The sequence below is a fragment of the Neopsephotus bourkii genome, unplaced genomic scaffold (genome assembly GCF_033783945.1).
Source record: "Neopsephotus bourkii isolate Nb327-2 ecotype Australia unplaced genomic scaffold, CSIRO-AGI_Nbou_v1 NB_936, whole genome shotgun sequence".
Lineage (NCBI taxonomy): Eukaryota > Metazoa > Chordata > Aves > Psittaciformes > Psittacidae > Neopsephotus > Neopsephotus bourkii.
Window position 1 is genome coordinate 220,293 of NW_026901430.1, and position 18,035 is coordinate 238,327.

General features: G+C 43.4%; 1 protein-coding gene across 3 annotated transcripts in view; it reads left to right on the top strand.

Moving 5' to 3' along the window:
* Positions 1-18,035, top strand: part of MAMLD1 (mastermind like domain containing 1) — a 120,570-nt gene that overhangs the window by 88,903 nt on the left and 13,632 nt on the right. The gene's annotated exons all lie outside the window — the stretch shown is intronic.

An 18,035-nucleotide genomic window follows, 5' to 3' on the forward strand; every position in this document is an offset into this window, starting at 1 on the left:
AGCAGTGAGACACAGCCCTGATTTCTCTCCAGCAATTTCTCCCTGAGAGACTCAAGGAGAGGCGCAAAGTGCCGTCCCCTCCTACCACTCTGCATCAGAGATTTACTGTGAACGGGGACTTCAGGGCAAGGAAGGACATGAGGGCTCAGTCTGAGAGCAGCCTGGGTATGAGGAATAAATGGCTATTATTTGCTAGCAAGAATAGTATGAAACATTGAATCTCACCACCAAAGCCACATACCTTGTTAGGCTGAACCAGCTTTGGAAGCAGAATCCTTCAAGTTGCTTAGTTGCACACACAGGAACTCTACCAACTCCTCATGAAGGATTGAAATGCTTCTCACCCAGCAAAACAGAGCTTGATTTCTGAAGCCTTGCTAGGATTTGCTGGAGAGTGTGGTGCTTAGCTGGGGAATATGCTCCAGAGCCTGGATTATTTTGCTCTTCTTCACTGCTAAGTTAGTGGTTCTTACAGCGGTGGATTTCTTCAGTGGAGGTAGATTTCTTCAATATAGGTGACTTGGTGTAACCTTGTCTTATGGTAGCAATGAGAAATAAGGGGATAGTTACAGCTTCTTTGTAGTAAATCAGTGAGGTGCGTTCTCATTATGCCACTTTAGGATCAAGTGATCAAGTCACTATCCTTCAAGTTGTGCACACTCAGTACTCAGTATTTCAATACAGCAGCTTAAAACAGACAAATCGGCAGAACTGGTGACTCTCCAAATCTGCTTATCCAAATACGTAACATGTAACAATATGATCGATAGTTCACTTTAAAGGGTTATCAATGTAAGGCCCCTAATTTAATGAAGGCCTGAAGCAATTATGTTACTATAAGCATGTGAAGACCCTGTTTGTGTGCAGTGAGACCCAAATAAATCACAGAGAGTCTTTCTGGCTTGGGATCTAAGAGTATGGATGGGCAGTGAGATTGAAATGAGTAAATTGCTGCAGCTTCGTGCATTACAGCCCATCAAATGGTTTGGTCAGGAGCAGCATGGGTGAAGAATACCTTCCTGGTGCTTCACTGCATCTCAGATGATGGCTAGTAAGTTGTTAACTGCAGTAACACGATCGCTTTTGATCGTGTGTCCATAACCTTTGCGCATATTTCTTTTTTCTGGCTCTGCTGCTGGGTGGAATTGCCACATCCCTGTTGGATTCCTGAGGTTTCCTCTGCCCTAGTTTTCCCTGCTTTGCATTTTGCATTTTTGTCTTACACCTCTGAACCCCCTCCATCACTGATTAGCCAAAAGAAAATGGGAAAAATTCCTGCACTGAGTTTCTTTAATTGGCCAAAATAGCCCCTCTTCCAGCAACTTTCCTTTTCTGCCTGTGCTGTGTTTTAGCTGATTCTCACCATCTGAGAGAGAGTTGTTATAATCCGGTGGCTATTAGTAAAGATCAAGGACAGTTAAGGCAGTGATTACAGGTGATGAGCACTTTACATTTTCAGACTAGTTAGGTAAGATTATGGTGCCTCCCTCATTTTACAAGGAACACTTATGCTACAATAATTACACACCAGATGCCAGTGCTTCAGTTGTACAGTCTGTTGAGCTGTGGAAGAAAGATGGTGGATGTTGAGGAGTGGAGCATTTTGTTCGGCTTTGATGACTTTACTGCAAACCTTGTAGAATACAATGGACCCTGAATGCTGAATTAAAAGAAAAATTACATGGAAAAAAAAAACTCTAGGTGAGAAACCTTAAAATTCTGGGGTATTTGCTGTGTTTCTTTGACTCTAGCATGTTGATCTGTTATTTGTCTGCAACAGACTTCTTACTTTCATTGAGACGTTTGATACTGAAATTTTGGACCTGACCTGCTGTGCACCAATTTTACTCCATTGTAGGAAAGTAGTTCCAATGACTGTGGTTTTGATTTCCAGCAGTGTATCCAGAGCTGAATTTGAGCTTTGCAGCATCTCCTTCCTAATTCCTTCCTAAGGCAGGTGATGAATGTGACTTTTCAAGCATGAAGCACTTGTTTCATTAAAAGGCAGTATGTTAAAGGTTCAGAAGACAGGGGACACAACTTCACCATCTTCAAAAATTAGTAACCTTCTGGTGGAAAGTTGCCTTTTTCAGCCTCATTCACAGAAATTCACTCAACAAAAACCAGCAGCATTCCTTGGAATGTGTAGAAGTCATCCCCTTGCTCTGTGTGTGTGTGTGTGTGTGTTTGTAAATGTGACTAAAATTTACGAAAAGAAGGCATAATGCTTCCTTCTTTTGAGCAAGAGGTGCAGCTTTGTGCGGGAGAAGAATGTGGATGGTGGCCAGTTGGAGGGAGAACAATAAACCATGAAATCTGATCCTTGTAGCAGGCAGAGCAACATGGGGAAGAGAGCAGCCCTGGGACACAGCCCCGGAATGAGCTTTTTGCTGTTGTTTCAAAGCGTATTAAAGCAAAGACTCTGCATTCCAAAAGCTGGGTTACTACCCGCAGCTCTACCACTTCTGTACTTCATGATGTATCTCTTAAGCATAATCAGTGTGCATCCCTGATCCTGTATTGCTTGGACAACTGGTAAATCTGATAAGGGCTAATCTTTTCCCATCCGAAGCACTATGTCTTTATTGTTGAGCATTGACAGATATTGATTGAGGCACTGACGGGTTGCATTGTGTGATATTGCAAAGCCTGGTGGTGCTAACACTGCTCTTGTGAATGTGTACAGGTTTTCATTTTACTCATCTAGGACTGATGCTTGCTGAGTGAAATTATACTCAAAGGTCTGGACTAATAAATCCACAACGTAAAGACAGTAGTAAATGTCAGAGAGTCAAAGGTAGTCTCCAAAACTATCACACAGTTTTCTGTGCTTAAGCTTAGCCACTTGACTTTATTGGCTGTTTCTGGGGGAACGAAAAGCTGTATTTGCCCAGGCAGGTTGAATGGTTGGGTATCTCCCTGATTTTCCTGACTAAATACAGTTTGGACTTGCACATCTCCTATTCTGGCATGTCAGATACATTGGGCCCAATTCTGCCAATGCTGATACTGATCATTACTTCCAGAAGAGCTCTTCTTTTGCTCTCACCAATATAAGAAGAGACAGAGGTCTTTGTGAAGGGAAAGGAGGATTCCCCTGGGGCAGGAAAACGGTGATCTCTGCAGTTTAAAACCGTGGAATAAAAGAAGCCCTTTGGGTGGCTATTACTTTTCCAAGCCCAAGTTTGTCTGAATTAAAACTTGAGGGTCTGAGGGAGGAGGGGCAGTCCTGCACACTGCCCTGTGTGTAAGATGTTGGAAACTGAAACACAACTTAAAAGGTTGTTTTGTTGGGGGGATGTAGCTAATAAATAGCCATTGTTTGGGTGGGACACACTGTGCATTTCTGAGCTCCGCTTGCACTGTAGGAACTCAGTGTGCTATTCTTAGAGCCCTCTGCATTCCTGCTGACATCCAGATACTTGTATACTGGATTGTCAGTGAAGGGTATATTTGTTTCAGCTCCATTGCCAAAAATGATGGTGGAGGAAAGCTGATAGGAAAAGAGACAGAGAGAAAAATAGTATAATCTGCAGGAAAAATAGTTGTATTTTACTACATGTGGACAGTATATGAGATAGTGAAGAACATACTGAAAACTAAGAAAACCTTTGAAAAGAACTTGACAGTGTTTCTTTAACTGTGGTAAAAGCAGCAATACAGTATCTGAGTTGGCAGAGTAAATTATAGGTTGCAGCGAAAGACCAAAACCCCTGAGCAAGATTAAATATACTGGGGGGAAAAGGGGGAGTCAGTGCGAGGGAATTAGACAAAAAAACTTGTTTCTGAGCATGAGTTCTCTAAATATAGACACAAAACTGAAGAAATGCACTGATACAAGGAACAAACTGACCCAGAGCTTGCATGTCAAAGGTTAAATAAATATAATGGAATACAAAATTGTACTGGTTCTTATATTAATATAAACAGAAAAGTTAATTCCAGGGGCTGATTCCTGGTGTCCTGTGTTATGTGAAGTTATTGCTGCCCATGAAAAGTCAGTGCACCATGACTGATAGGTGAGACTGTTCTGATTCAGCAGCACTTCAGGTTTATAAGCTCTGATGCAGATTGATTAAGAGTTTGGAGAAGCAGAGAGCACAGCCCACACAGCACCTGAGTATATATGGTCCTCTTGTAAGTACAGGAAAAAATCATGTTTTATTTGGGATTTCCATGATGTCACAAGGAGTCTTCCTAACACATAAACCAACTACAGTATCATGTGTTATTAGTAGGACCATAAATACTGGTCAGATTTCATCTGCAGTTTCATCCCCATCCCCCCTTTTTCTGTAAGTGTCAGACTTACTTTAAAGCCACTTTGAATGAAACTCTGCTGGTATTTCCCCTCATCTTTGTTTCTCCTCTCCTCTTTTTTCTCTGGAAAAAGTTTTTAAGATATTGGTGGATTTTTTTTTTTCTTTCACTAATGCTGTGGAGAAGTAAAACAGATTTGGTTTCAAAAGGCAATGGTAGCACAATACCAAAGCAAAGCCTTTGTGGGAGTGGAGAGCTTTTGAAGGCAAAGCAGCAAGCCCTCCAGCTAATTAAGTGCCTTTGAATAGGCGAACAAAGGAAGCTGGTGATGAATCTGGATTACAGAGTAATAGGGCCGAGCCTAGAGTTTGACCTCTCCACAGATGTAAAAACATCTTCTTGAATGGTCATTTCTGAATTTCTATCTATCTGTGCACTTGCAACTGTGTTATCTTTTTTCAAGACTGGAGATTCTCCCTTTGTTCAAAAGAGTCTGAAAGGAGCTTGACTGTTACTGTCAGACTGGCATCTTGTCCCTTCTCCCTCCCCTGTGAATAAATACTGTAAGATAAGTTTTGGAAAGTACGGAATAAACTTGTGAAAAGAAACGGAGTGCTTGGCCTCAACATGCCAACAGCAACGCAGCATTTTCAGAAGAGCAGTAATCAAGATAAAATCTTGGTTCACATCTGACCTTCTTAGTCTGTTCTCTTTTGCAGTGTGTTTTGAATCGCCTATGTTGTCGTCATCTCCTAGATTACAGGTATTCCAAAGCATTTCCCTGCTATGGTCAAGTCCTTGTAGCCATGTCTTAACCTTCCCAGTTCTTTGGCTTTTATTTAAAGATGTTTACAGGCACTGATACTTCTAGCAGCTCTGCCTAATGCACTCACCATTCCTTCCAGTTTAGCTATCTGTTGTGCTGAAAGTGCTTTTGGACACCACATAGCACATCATTATGGGGAGCAATCTGCAGAGGAGAAGCTTGCAAATAGACCAGATCCTTCTGAACACGAGGTGGGGAGCATCCTCCCCCAACCTCACCATCACCCTCCTTTGGATCTGAAATTAATATGAATACTAAACCAAAGCTGCAGCACTTTCCTCAGTCCAGCCAGGTCTTTCCCTTAGTTATGACCTGTTTAATAAAATGGAAGATGTTTTGCCAGTAATTTAACACTTGGGACACAGACATATATGGGAATGTCATGCTGGACAAAAACGTCCATTTGGAAAGAAAGAAAGAGACATGGGAGGTGCTATAAATGCCAGAAAGGGGCGCTGGAAGGTGAAGACTGTCTTTGTTACCTGCAGGACTGTGAAGCGATTGGGGAGGGGGGGCTGATGTGGTATTGTCCAGGGTTTTGGTGGCGAAAGACAAGGGGAAGTAGTACTCATGCTGTGAACATGTAGATGGAAATGTGACTTGTCCTAAATTTCTCTTTTATTAAGGCATTGTATTTCAGCCTGACAGGGTGCTTTTAGCAGGTTCCCTGGTGCTCGGGACACAAGCTGTGTGGCAGTGCTGTAGCCCCCAGCTCCATATGGGGTTAGTGGAGCAGAGTGTGCATCTCACAGAGGTTCGACATTAACCAAAAAAAAAACCCTCTTGCTTCTGTGGCTTTGAGTCTTAAGCAACAGACAGTTGTTTCCTTCTGCTCTGCAGTGTGCGGTGGGAGAGAACCTCTTCTCTCTACAGTGGTGATATCATGCTAAAAAGTGTGTGATTCATGTGATGTGAAACCATATTCTGGCACACATTTGTACCAAAACCACTCTGATCCTGCCAGCCTGGGTGGGCAGTTTCTCTCGGGTTTTCTAGGCAGCTTGGTAGCAGGCATCAGGCCCCAGCTGCAGATTTTCTTGCTTTCTTTTTTCACAAGTAACCCATTCTGTTTCTTTTTCACCACAAAAAATCCCCAAACCCATCCATATGCAGAAATCTTTAAGTTAATAAGCAGTCGAGCAAAAGGGTTTGAATGTATTTTCTTCTCAACTATGCCCTTAGATGCAATGAAGCTATAAACAAGCAAGGAATCTAGGGGAAGACTCGGTGACCTTTCGCACTGTTTGGCTTCATAATGAATGCCGTAACTTCCTTCTTGTGTATCATTCTTAAAAATAACAACATGAATAGTGGTTACTGATGGGCAAAACACGCTACTTGCATCCTCATTTACAAGTTAGTGCACCCATAATTCTTATATTAAAAAGGTGCGTTCATGACATACATAGTCTCCTGCTAAATAGCAATGAGGAAATGGTTTCTGTGACCCTATTGTACACCCAACTTGTTTCATCTGTGCTGTAAATACCCATCAATATCAGAACATCTTAATTCCACTTTTCCCTCACATTTGTGGAAGATAAGTTTTTTGTTGTCTGTGTTTCCAGTATCTTTCCTAGTAAATGACAGTTTTGGGGGAGCTTATTTTGAACTAAAAGCAAGCTGGCTTTCAGTAAATGCGCCTACTTTCCCAAAATCATGCCCTTCTTACTACCTCAAATTTGATGCTTATATTAACAACTGCCTTTAATACTTTTTGCAGTGATACTATGAGAGCACTGTTTGTACCCTTGAATTTGGGGGTGGTGTCTACCTGGTATTGTCTTGTGGCAGCCTAAAATCACATCTGCATTTCCAGCAGGCAGAAATAGTTACAGGACCAAAGCATAATATAACAATTAGAATAAAAAGCAAACAGACAAATAAAGAGAGTCCCTCAGATGCTGTTAACCCGTGTGCCTGGCGCCGGCCGGCGGTTCCGCAGGGTGGGGTGGCTGGAGCAGCCTACTGTGTCCTCCTGCTTCTCTGTCATTCTGCCGCTCTGCAGTAAAGGCTGCTCACCAGATAAAAGTACAAACATGTTTTCTTTCAGATGCAATACCTAGAAATAACTTTCCTGGTAAAATGAACTCAGTCTCTGTTTTTTTTTTCTTCTTCTCTTTGGGCATTTTGGAGAAATTTCAGCATGTGGGTGGGGGAAAACAAAGCCGTGGCTGTAAACAGGAACTGATATTGTCTCCATGTCTCAATGGGGAGAGAAACTGAACTGGCCTTGGTGGTTCCCTCGTACATCTGTGAGTCTGGAAACACTGGGATGATTCACAGTTTGCTGGTTAATACAGGAGCAAGCAAAATGGTGTGAATTAACGGCCATTACAGAGCTGTGCTGGATGGTAAATATCCCCCTAGAACAAACGGTGTTTCACAGAGACTGCTTAGAGGAAGAGGTAATGGGTCTTAAATACAAACTAGAAGCAGTCCCATCAAAGCTGTTAACATTAAGGTTTGAAAGCCAAACACTATCATGAGCTGTCTTCAAAAACTGTGTATTTAGGAAGCGTATCAGTCAGGCATGCTGGCTGTGTAATATTTCTTTCTGGAGCACTTTGTACTATTTCAAGCAGCCAGCACTAATAATGGATAGACACCCACAATCAGAATATAGCATCTCTTCTTAGGGCTTTGAAGGCTAATCACTTTATTGCATATCTGGTTTAAAGTTAATTTTTTTTATAGCATATAGAAAGGCAAATGCTGCCATTATCAGTATGTAATTCTTAAAAATCACTACTGTTAACAAAAAGCAATCCTATATTACAATTTAACCCTTTTCATATGGGAATGTTAAAAGAAGATAGGAAATGCATTACTGTAGAATAAATAATGTTCTCTATAAAAACAGCAAAATTATTTAACATTTCTTATTGAAGTAATGAAAATGTGATACCTTAGATCAGTGTCAGACAGATGCAGATGTGCATGCAGGTTATGGACAAGCTGTGCCCAGCTATTTTTCCCCCTTACAGAATTGATGCAAGGGTAAGCCCTGTAATGCAGACAAAATAATACGATATCCTAGTCTAAGACATTACAATAACAGCTTGATCTTGTAAAGATTCAAACATGCACACCTAAATTTGTGCAGTGGGAGGTCATTCTAGGACAATGACTGGATTATTTCTGAGAGCAGAGTGAATCATGTATATGCAGAGTCTCTGTATGCTCAAGACAAACTAAACGTGGAGGAGAAGGATGCAGCAAAGGGCACAGTTGTCATTGGCAGTGGCATATTAGTAAAAGAAAATAAAAGAGAGTGTGTTGGAAGCACTTGTTCCTGTATCAGCTCCAGTTTACATTTGGATTATTTTTGGCTTTTTAGTTTTGTTTTTGGTTTTGTTTTTCCTGGGAGTTAGTACCAGCATTTTGTAAACATGTCAAACTCTGAATAAGTTATATTTTAATCAGTCCAGTGATTATTTGCAGTCCTCTGGCATTTGTTTCTTACAGTCGTGAGTTGTGAAAGAAACATTTGCCCCTTGCAGGAAGAAAAGCTGCCCCCTTGTCTCAGGCATGGCAATAACAAAAGCAAATGAGGAAAAAGAGTTCTTAACAAAGACTTCTGTGACTGTGTTTCTTCCCTCTTCAGAAAGATGAGGACATGCTATCTTGGGATAGCAGTAGTATGTATCCCTGTCATACACAAACCCATTTCTTTAAGTAGTTAAATAGTCAGGGCTTTTGGAAGCTTCTCTTTGCATAATAAATGTCTTTAATATTTCCTTTACTCTCAGGCATTATTAAGTATAAACTGTTACTGTACTGGATTGAAGTGTGGTTTACATGGCACTTGTATTTCGGTAGTCTGCTTTCTTTTACCATTGCTCTGAAGGGTATGTTTAAGCAATGAATGAATAATCATATGAGCATTAATTTTTGTTTTGTACAGCCCCCCTTTTTCCCCTCCTTTCCAGCTCCGTCAGCAAACTTTCCACATCAGCATTTTAGTTTTCTAAGTAGAAATGTGGCATTTAGCAGAATAGACGCATAACAAGAATGAGGTACTTTTTTCTCCTTTTTCTCTTCTCCCAAGAGATACCCTGTGACTTCCTCTATTAGTCCATTAATCGCCGTAGCTCAAAATTCAGTCTGATCAAAGGAGCAGAACGAGGTTGAAAAGTGCAGATTCTGGCAATTGACTTGACTGTTTAGATTCCCTGCTGAGCTCATTTAGGGCTGGAATTAAGCTATTCCTGCCGATTTTTCGTCCTTGGCTTGGTAATAGTGCTGTGCCTCATGCCACACCGGGAAGTGCCGAAGGCAGCGCAGCCATTCCCACCACCCGGACCCAGCTTGCACCAGGGAACAGCCTCCAGGATATAAAAAGCCGAGTCTTTCTGTGCCAGGAGAAAGCTGAGTAATCTTGTCTTAGTTTGATAAGAAGGTCTGTGTTTATATTGCATTAGTTAGTCGACTGCAGAAAAAGTGGAGAACCGGTTAACTGAAGGTGCCAGAGTAAATACCGATGATTCTGTGGTTCTTCATTTAGGCTCTTTCCCGAGGTTGGTTGAATGTGTTGTGAGTGGGAAGGAAAGAATTAAAACCAAAAAATAAATGGGAAATTTGTAAACAACATGAAGTTTCTTGTAAAAGTTTTCTTCACGGTGTAATGACTCACTTGAGGAATACAGTCGGTTTTAATGCCTATTTATACGTGCAGTTAGAACTGGTGCTGCTTTCTCTCAGTAATTGTCTTGTTGGTTCTTGTTTGCTTAAGGCAGAAATGCAGACTGCCCATACCTGTGTTGTTCGCTGCAGATTAACATCTGATTTTGCAATCCTTACACATCTCAAATGCCTATTGCTGCAACCAGGACTTACAAGTTCTCCAGGAATAGCGTTGGGCTCTTGATGTCATTATTTGTGATCCTGCAGTTCCCCAAAGTGCTGATATTTCTCAGACTGAGGTAGACGTGTTTGATGTGCAAGTTCATATCTCATTAAAGTGAAATATTGTTAGTGAAATGTGACTGGCGTTCCATTATCAGAAAATACTATGTGTTTAATGGCTTAAGAGGCTTAAGGTCAGCATGAAGAGAGAAATGCTGGTAATACCACCATAGACTGTGTGGTGGTCCTGAAACAGGGGTAAATCTTTAACTGAAAGAAGTTTTGCTAGACATATTGCTGTTTTCTCCTTGGTGTTTTAGGACTTTGTCTAAATCCCCAACATTTATTTATGTTGTATTTTACTTTAAAAAAAATACTATTTAGCAAGAACTGTTTTTATTAAGAAAAAACATTTTCAGTGAGGGGGAAACAGACAAATCCATTTTGTGCCCAGTCCAGAGCCTGAGCCTCCTTTTCCTACATAGGTGGCATATATCTATATGGCTATAAATTTTAATTCTAAAAAGAACTGTGACCTTTATCAGGGATCCTATGTGGAGTAAGATTAGAAATGAACTCATGACTTAGGTGTACAGCTCCATTATAGGTTTGACACTATATAAAACCATTGTGCTTTAGCTTACAAAGGTTTCCTCTACTTTTTCTTACTTTATAAAGCATTTGCCAGTATGGTGAACTAAAATCTTGCTCACTCTGATTTCTTTTTTATTCTACTTATGATAACAGTATTGAGGCTTTTCATAAGATGAAATGCTGTCTGGCTGCATCTAAAATACACTTTTTTGCCTATTTCTACCTTACTAAAGTTAAAGGGAAGGCACCTACCGGCCGTTTGCGTTACTGTGAAACTTAACTGAAAGTTGAATTGTGCTCTGTTCTTCTCACAGAGCCTATTTTCTCCTTCTAACTGGGTACTAAAAGGCTTTTTACTGCTGCACTAACATTTTCCAAATAAAACTTTTTTTGCCAATTTCTGAAGAAACAGCACAACAAGTATGTCCTTAGACATGCTGGAAGGAGTCCTGCCCCATGGATTATAAACTGAAACAGCTGGCAAGAATAAGGAATTAAAGTAATCCCTGATATTAGGAACGTGGAAATTAGATGACCCGTATATGCCCTGTGTGAGTTTCTAACCCAGTTGCATATGCCCCCCCCCTTTATTGCTGCACCTTTATGGTGCAGAGAACAGAAGTCCAGCTATTCAGTTGGGAAAAACACATGCTTGAGAATATTATGGACTTTAAATGCATTGTATTTTTAACAGTAGCTCGTGATTAGAATGACAGGAAGGAAATGAGCAGAAAACATCCTATTCTATCTCTATATAAAATCTTGCTTGTGAAAGATACAGTTACCACCATAATGATTGGACGCTAATTGATTCATTGTGCTGGGAGACAAGTGCTGAGTGGAGGAGCCAGCGGGGTCATTTTCTTGCTCCAGCTCCACTTTGGTTGTTTGCTGAGGAAGGGCAGGAGAGGGTTATAAAGCTGCTGCCACTACATTCAGCGCATGTTTTTCTCAGAAAAGAAGAGACACCGCCAGCCAAGATCTCTTTCCTTTGGAAATTGTGGCTGGGAAGGGCCCCTTTGGCTCAGCAGACAAAGTGGGCAGGCAGACAGCCCCTTTCCTGAATCCCAGGCAGGCACCAGACGGCTGAAGGAAGAGAGGCACCAGGCTGAATTAGATTGCCTCCTGCTTTGGACAGTAAGGCAGAGGCAGGCTTAATTGCTTTGCAGCTGTTCATTTTTTCCCCTTCTCCCTCCCCGGCCCTCTCCCTCCTCCCAGCTGACCCTGGTGCAGCCACAGCTCTTACCCCAAGGAAATCTCTCCAGCTTGCGGAGACGTGTCAAGGGTTTGTGGACTCTTTTTATCAGGCTTGATATCCTCCCCTGAAGTCCAGCAGCAAACGGGAAGAGAAAGGAAAGTATTAAGGAAAGAAAGGAAAAAAAGAAGACTCTTTGGTGTAACCTAGTGATTTGTGCTTTTCTCCTGGCTTAGTTTGTGCACTGCTCTGTGAATGCTGCTTGTGGCAAGGGGCAGGCTGGGACAGGGCACTGATGGGCAGATGTCTTGGGTGGTATCACAGAGGCAGCTGGGTGTCATCACTGGCATCCTGTTGGAGTGGACAAACCCAACGAGCCCCCTGCGATGTGGCACTCCCCACAGCAGGATTTACGAGACATCCGAGATTTCCTCTCCGGAGCTGTGATACCGTTTACGGAGATCTCCCGGGCTGCTGCCAGGCAGCGTGAATGTCAGCTGGGGTTGATTTGACGGTGCTCTCACTGGTAAAAGAATCTCAACACTGAAATGTTCTTGACCTGACTATTAAAGGAAAAGCTTTTATGAACCTCAGAGAGCTTGCAGGATTCTTCAGCCCTTTAAAAACTGGCTCAGGCCAGGCTCGCAGATATGCATGTATCTCATAATCACAAACTGTCTGAACCTCAAGTTTGTTCAGGAAATAGTTAGTTTTCTTAATTGCTGTGACTCCACTCCTGGATTTAAAGGTCCAAAAATGTGTTTTCGTGCCCTAGCAATGAGGCCACTGTCAGCCTCCAGCTCACCTGCTTCACAGAGAAGGGCTTTGCTCAGCTGCGGCTTAGCCAGCCTTCCTGGGTCTGTTCACCTCCAGCAGCAATGTCAAGCTAACCCAATTTTGCAGCTGGTATCAAGCGCCAGAGGCAAGCTTTGTGGATGTCTCTTTAATTCCTGCACTTGTAGAATTTAGTGTACATTTTCCCTCCAGTTCCACTGACTCACACAGTCCTTGGGGGTGGAGGCAGGGGGAGAACAAGAAGGCTATAACCCAGGTCTGATTTACTCATCTGGTAAAGCCAGTCGTCAGTGAGCCTTTCCCCTCTCTGTCCACAAAGATAGTCCCTCTCGGGAGTCTGTTTGGCCTCACAGTTATAATTATGGCATCAGTAGTTTCATATTTGGTTGTGCTCCTCGGCCAACTGCAGCTTCTCTCTCAGAGTGTTGTGTCTGGGTGAGAGCATTAAACATGGAATGCCCTGTGAGCCAACAGTGTGAGAGGCAAGGCATGCAGCCTGGCGTTGTTTGGGAGCATGGGTTGTCATGGCATGCTGCTCTATTGATACGGGGCGTATTTGCTGCTTATGTTTTATGATATCCTTTACAGCATAACAGGGAACCAGTACAGATTTGTAAGGCACAGAACTATAATGGGGATCTTGGCGCAGGGCCACTGGAGAGATGGAGGGTGTCATTCCTGGAAGGGTACGTGGGTACCAGGTGCTTTGGTGGTCGAAGGGATTTGTGTCTGTAAGAAATGGATTTAGAGAGAAGGTACAGTAGCATGTTAAGTGACTTTTTTTCCCTAATCTGTTCAACATGCAGCCTACAATAGCTCTGCCAGTTAGATTTGAATTAAAACCGGCTCCACAAGGTACAAAGGCTCTCGAGCCTCATTGCCAAGACCGGAAATCCATTGTGGCATCCTGATTAGTGCTGGTGAAATCGGAAACCTTTCTTAGGGCAGATAACAATCTCACAAATGAAAATATAACCTGTTAATCCTGAATTTTAGCAAGGATGGTTATGCAACTCTAGGCCAAATCCAGGATGTGTCCTATCCATGTGCCCCTTGGTCAGAAAGGATTTGCTGATAGGGAAGGGTGGGATTGCACCCCTGCAGTACCCTCTCCCAAAAGCATCCCTGCTGTGGTGAGACAGGAGGAGGAGTGCTGGGGGGTGAGGCTCATCACAGAAACTGGGGGTCATGTGTTGGGCCTGACCCCTCTGAAGCTCTTAGCTGAAGTATCTTAAGATGGGGCCTCTAATGTTCCTCCTCCTGTAAGTCCTGAAGGAAGGGGTGGTCTGGCGGGACCATCCATGCTTTTGCAGTCTCATTACAGTCCCTTTAATTATGGTTAAGAATAAGTTCTGTTTTTTTCCTATGTTAATAACCAGTTCCAGGGTATGAATAACTCTCCAATTAAAACAAAACACCTAACAATTTACCATTTGACACCTATGCAATCTGCCAGAACCTAGACTGTGCAAGGAATTTTTTCTCCTGCCCTAAATATTTTAGGATTGTTTTACAAAAAGCACATGGATGCTCCAGTCATTAAGAAGTGCCAGCCAAGGAACATTGTGGCACTGGGGAGCAGAGAACAAATAGCGATGCCTGTGCTGAGGCTGTAGAGAGCTCTCCTTTCCCACATGCAGCCATGGTTTGTTTGACTGCTTCTGTGTATTGACCTTTGTTTTTTGAAGAAAAACACAGACAATCTGGATTGCTTTATTGTAGGACCCATTAACTCCTTCAGAGACTTTGCATTGTCTGGTGGTAAGAGCAGCACACATGTGGCCATGTGCTGCAGTCTGAGCTCTGCTGCATTGCGATGTTTGCAGGCAGATGCTGTGTGGTCCTTGCATTGTGCATTTGGAAGAGCCAGACTATATGTAAAACTATATGGAAATAGGCCTGGGGACTTTAATCACATTGGCCAAGGAGATAGGGGCCAAGGGGAGAGGGAAGTTCACCTCTCCTTTCAGTGGGGAGGCATGAAGTGCTGTCTCCCATTTCCAAGAGACTGTGATGTGTTTGATGTGGAGCCTGCAAATGGAGTTGTTTAAATGTACAAGCGTGCCTAAAAATGTAAAAATAAAAGCAGTGCTATTTTAAGACTCTAGAATCAGGGATTATAAATAGCCCAGCTGGTGTGTTACTCCTAGCTGGGTGTGCCGGTTCTAAAACATCACCACAACTGTCACTTCCCTTTGAAGCAGCTTGTTGGCTAATGACCATGGTGGTGGAGCCTCCTCCACATTTCCATGTTCTCTTGATAAGCACAGGGCAGTGATAAGATGCTCTCCAGGCCGATGAGTCCATCACACAAGCCTCCGCTTTGCCTTTGGGCACACACCAATGGAAAGGCGGGTGCAGGTGCACGCTGGCGGGAGCCTGTGAAGCTGGGATTCAGGGGCAGGAGGTGGTGGTAGCAGGGTGAAGGGAGCTCCTCTGAGCACCTCCTGTGGGGCCAGGGCTGCTGAGTCCCCAACAAAAAGCAAAATAGTTGAGTGGTAAAGCACTGGTTTGGGACTTGAGATGTGAGTTTAGTGTGCTCTGCTATCAGCCTTCCTCTGGGACTGGGTCATCTTCCTGCTTCCATCATTTAGGCTCCTCCTGTGGCCAGTGGAGAAAAAGATGTTTAGAAGGTAATTCCACTTCACCCTAATGTGCACCTCTGAGATATGATGAATGGGTGAGGGAAGCCTGGACAGCACACTTGAGCTTGGCCCTTGTGGGCTGGACGTACCTTTATTCTCCATCTTTGGAAGCAGCAGCAGCCCTGCTGATCCAGTATACCGAAGTCTGAAGTTGAGTGTCATTTAGGTTCCTTCAATAGCTGAATTCTTGACTGTCTGACTCTCAGAAAGCATTTTTGTTTCTGGCTGGTTTTGCAGTGTGGTGGCTGGAAAGAACTATGTTCGATGGTGTTCTGTTGCCTTGTTACTGCGGGCATGTGGCGGGGGGGACAGGGTTTTCTCTGGCAGTTGTTTCCAAGAGGAATTCTGGCTGACTCCTGTGTGGAGTAATGATATGTTTATTTGTAATGTATGGAGCCAGGAGACATCTCTGGGTGATAGGGAACTAGTAACTAGTAAATAACAGGAGGCAAGGTTTGCACTTAACTTGTAAGAAGGGTTGTTCTGGTCTACAGAAAACAACTATAAAACCAAATAATGATGGTGTTCCAACAGGTCTGTAGTGGTGAGTATCAGGACAAGGTGCAAATGTATCTGCCAAGCCCCTGCACTGGTAAGATGGCAAAATCCAGGTTATTCTTATCCAGGGAGCTCTAAACAGCTTACAGTGAGGAGGTGAAGAAAAGGGAGCTTGTTGGCTTCTTCTTCTTGTAATAGAAATGAGCCAGAAATCTCCTGATGCAGCTGGGTCTTCCCCAGAAAGGGGGAGCTTATTTGATGTTCTCTCAGTGAAGGAAAGCTTGCAAATAGGCAGTGTCATCATCAATAAACGCTATCAATAACACCCTGATACTTGAAGGTTTCCAAGTGTTCATGCTGAATTCTTCCTCCGTAGCTTGTTTGTAACACAGAGGAGCCGTGTTCTGACATGATGCTCCCTTGAGCAAAACAAGCCACTTGTATTTTATGGTGATAGAGAAGGTGATTTCCATCAAGAAATTAATGGGGACAAAAGCAGTGACAAGATCTTACAAGTTCAAACCCGATAAGCTAACAGCTCCGTTTTCAAACCTGGATGTCTTGAACTAACCACCTAGAAACGTTATTTTGGCAATCCGCTGCGGGCACCTGCATTCTCTGCACTGCTGACAATCAGGGAGCTTCTGGGGGGGCCTGGACATGGGTACGGAAAGTTACAGGTCAGAAATTTAAGCACTTGCCTGAAAGTGAAGTTGTTACTTCGGTGTGAAAGCAGGGATTTCTCCCACTGCTGGCTGTGGTCAGAGTTGCTCCTGGCGGGCAATAGAAGGCCTGATTTAATGCTCCATGTCTTTTTTCTTTACCCCGAACTCTTAATTATGCCTGCATTTCAGTGCAGATTAGCAGCTGTGCAGATCCCAAGCCCCCCCCCAGGGTGCAACGAGTGCCCCATCCCCTTTGCCTGGCCCTGGGCTGTATTTACAGACGAGATCCGTGGCTCTGAGAGGATGCACACACACACACGCACACTGTTACGGCATGAAGCAGCTCAGTTTGCTTTTTATTCCTCCTCCCCCTCACCGCCTTCTTTTCTATAATCATTGCAAAACAGGAACAAATGAGTGTGTCACTTTAAACCATGAAACCACTTAGTCCGTAAAGACTGATTTGGCGTCTTTGTGCTGGCAGTGACAGGCCAGCCAGCACTCCATAGTGATCCCACTGTTCTCTCTCTGCCCCGCACCCCGCCGCTGCTCCCCACCCCCTCTGAGATTTGCTCCCTGTTTGCCTGCCTCTGTTTTTGTGGTTGGTAACCAGCAAAAGAATGGAATGGATTTAATGATTTGTTGGCTGCGGTGCTGGCATGATTAAGTCAATAAAGCTGCAAGCTGAAAACAGTGTAGTAACAGTATATGACTTTAACCTTGTTAATGCATGTTTATGTCCTCCTGCCCACTGTATAGCTGTACGTTGTATAAAGATCTGACCAATCTTTAACGCATTAAATAATTCATAAAGTGAGAGCAGACATCAGCTACTTGCAGAGCGGATCAGTAAGCATGGGGTCAGCAATAACTTTGGCTCCCTGGACCCTATCCAGCATGTTTAAACTCTGGTGATGTCACCAGGCAAGCTTCTAACCTTAATCATTTGAATGGGAACAAAGGGAAGTTAACTGTTGACATGCGGTGTCTCCGCAGAAGAAACAGTTGCGCAAGTGCTCTGCAGCATCTCTGCCTTGCAGGGAATGTGGACTAGCTCCAGCCTCCTGCTTCCTTAACATGCTTACCTATTCCCTTAGAGCAAACGTGTCACTGGCCAAATATTCAAAGACACGTTTCCTAGAATCCTATTCTCTTAAGGGACAAAGACATCAAAATCTCACAGAATTTCAGGGGAATGTTGGCTGACTTAAGAAGATGATATTTAGAGGCACCTGGATGTTTTTATCATCATGGATTTTTTTTTTAATCAAAGGTATATCCTGCTGTGTAAATGACAAAGACACATAATGGGGATGGAAGGGGGCAGAAGCCAGGGATGCGGGAGAGGATGCTGAGTAAAGCAGGACTGTTCTCACCATAGTAAAAGCTCTCACAGTGAAGCACCAAGCAGGACTTGTAGGAAAGTCCTAGGATTCTCACCTGTAACTACCTCAGCCAGCCTCATATTTCTGGATTCTCCAGGTGTGGCAATGTCTGTAGTTGTTGCAGCAGCTTCTTTTGCTGGCACTTAAGGAGCGAGTCATGGGATCACAGAACGTGTTTCCAGGACATGCTGCGCTCCACTGGTCCGTGCAGCGAGGTTAGATAGAGGCCTCAGGGGACCATTACAACTTGGTGTAGTTTAGTGTTGTTCTGAGATGCAACCAGCTGTGGCCGGACCGGGAGGAGAGATGCAGAGAAGAGGACAT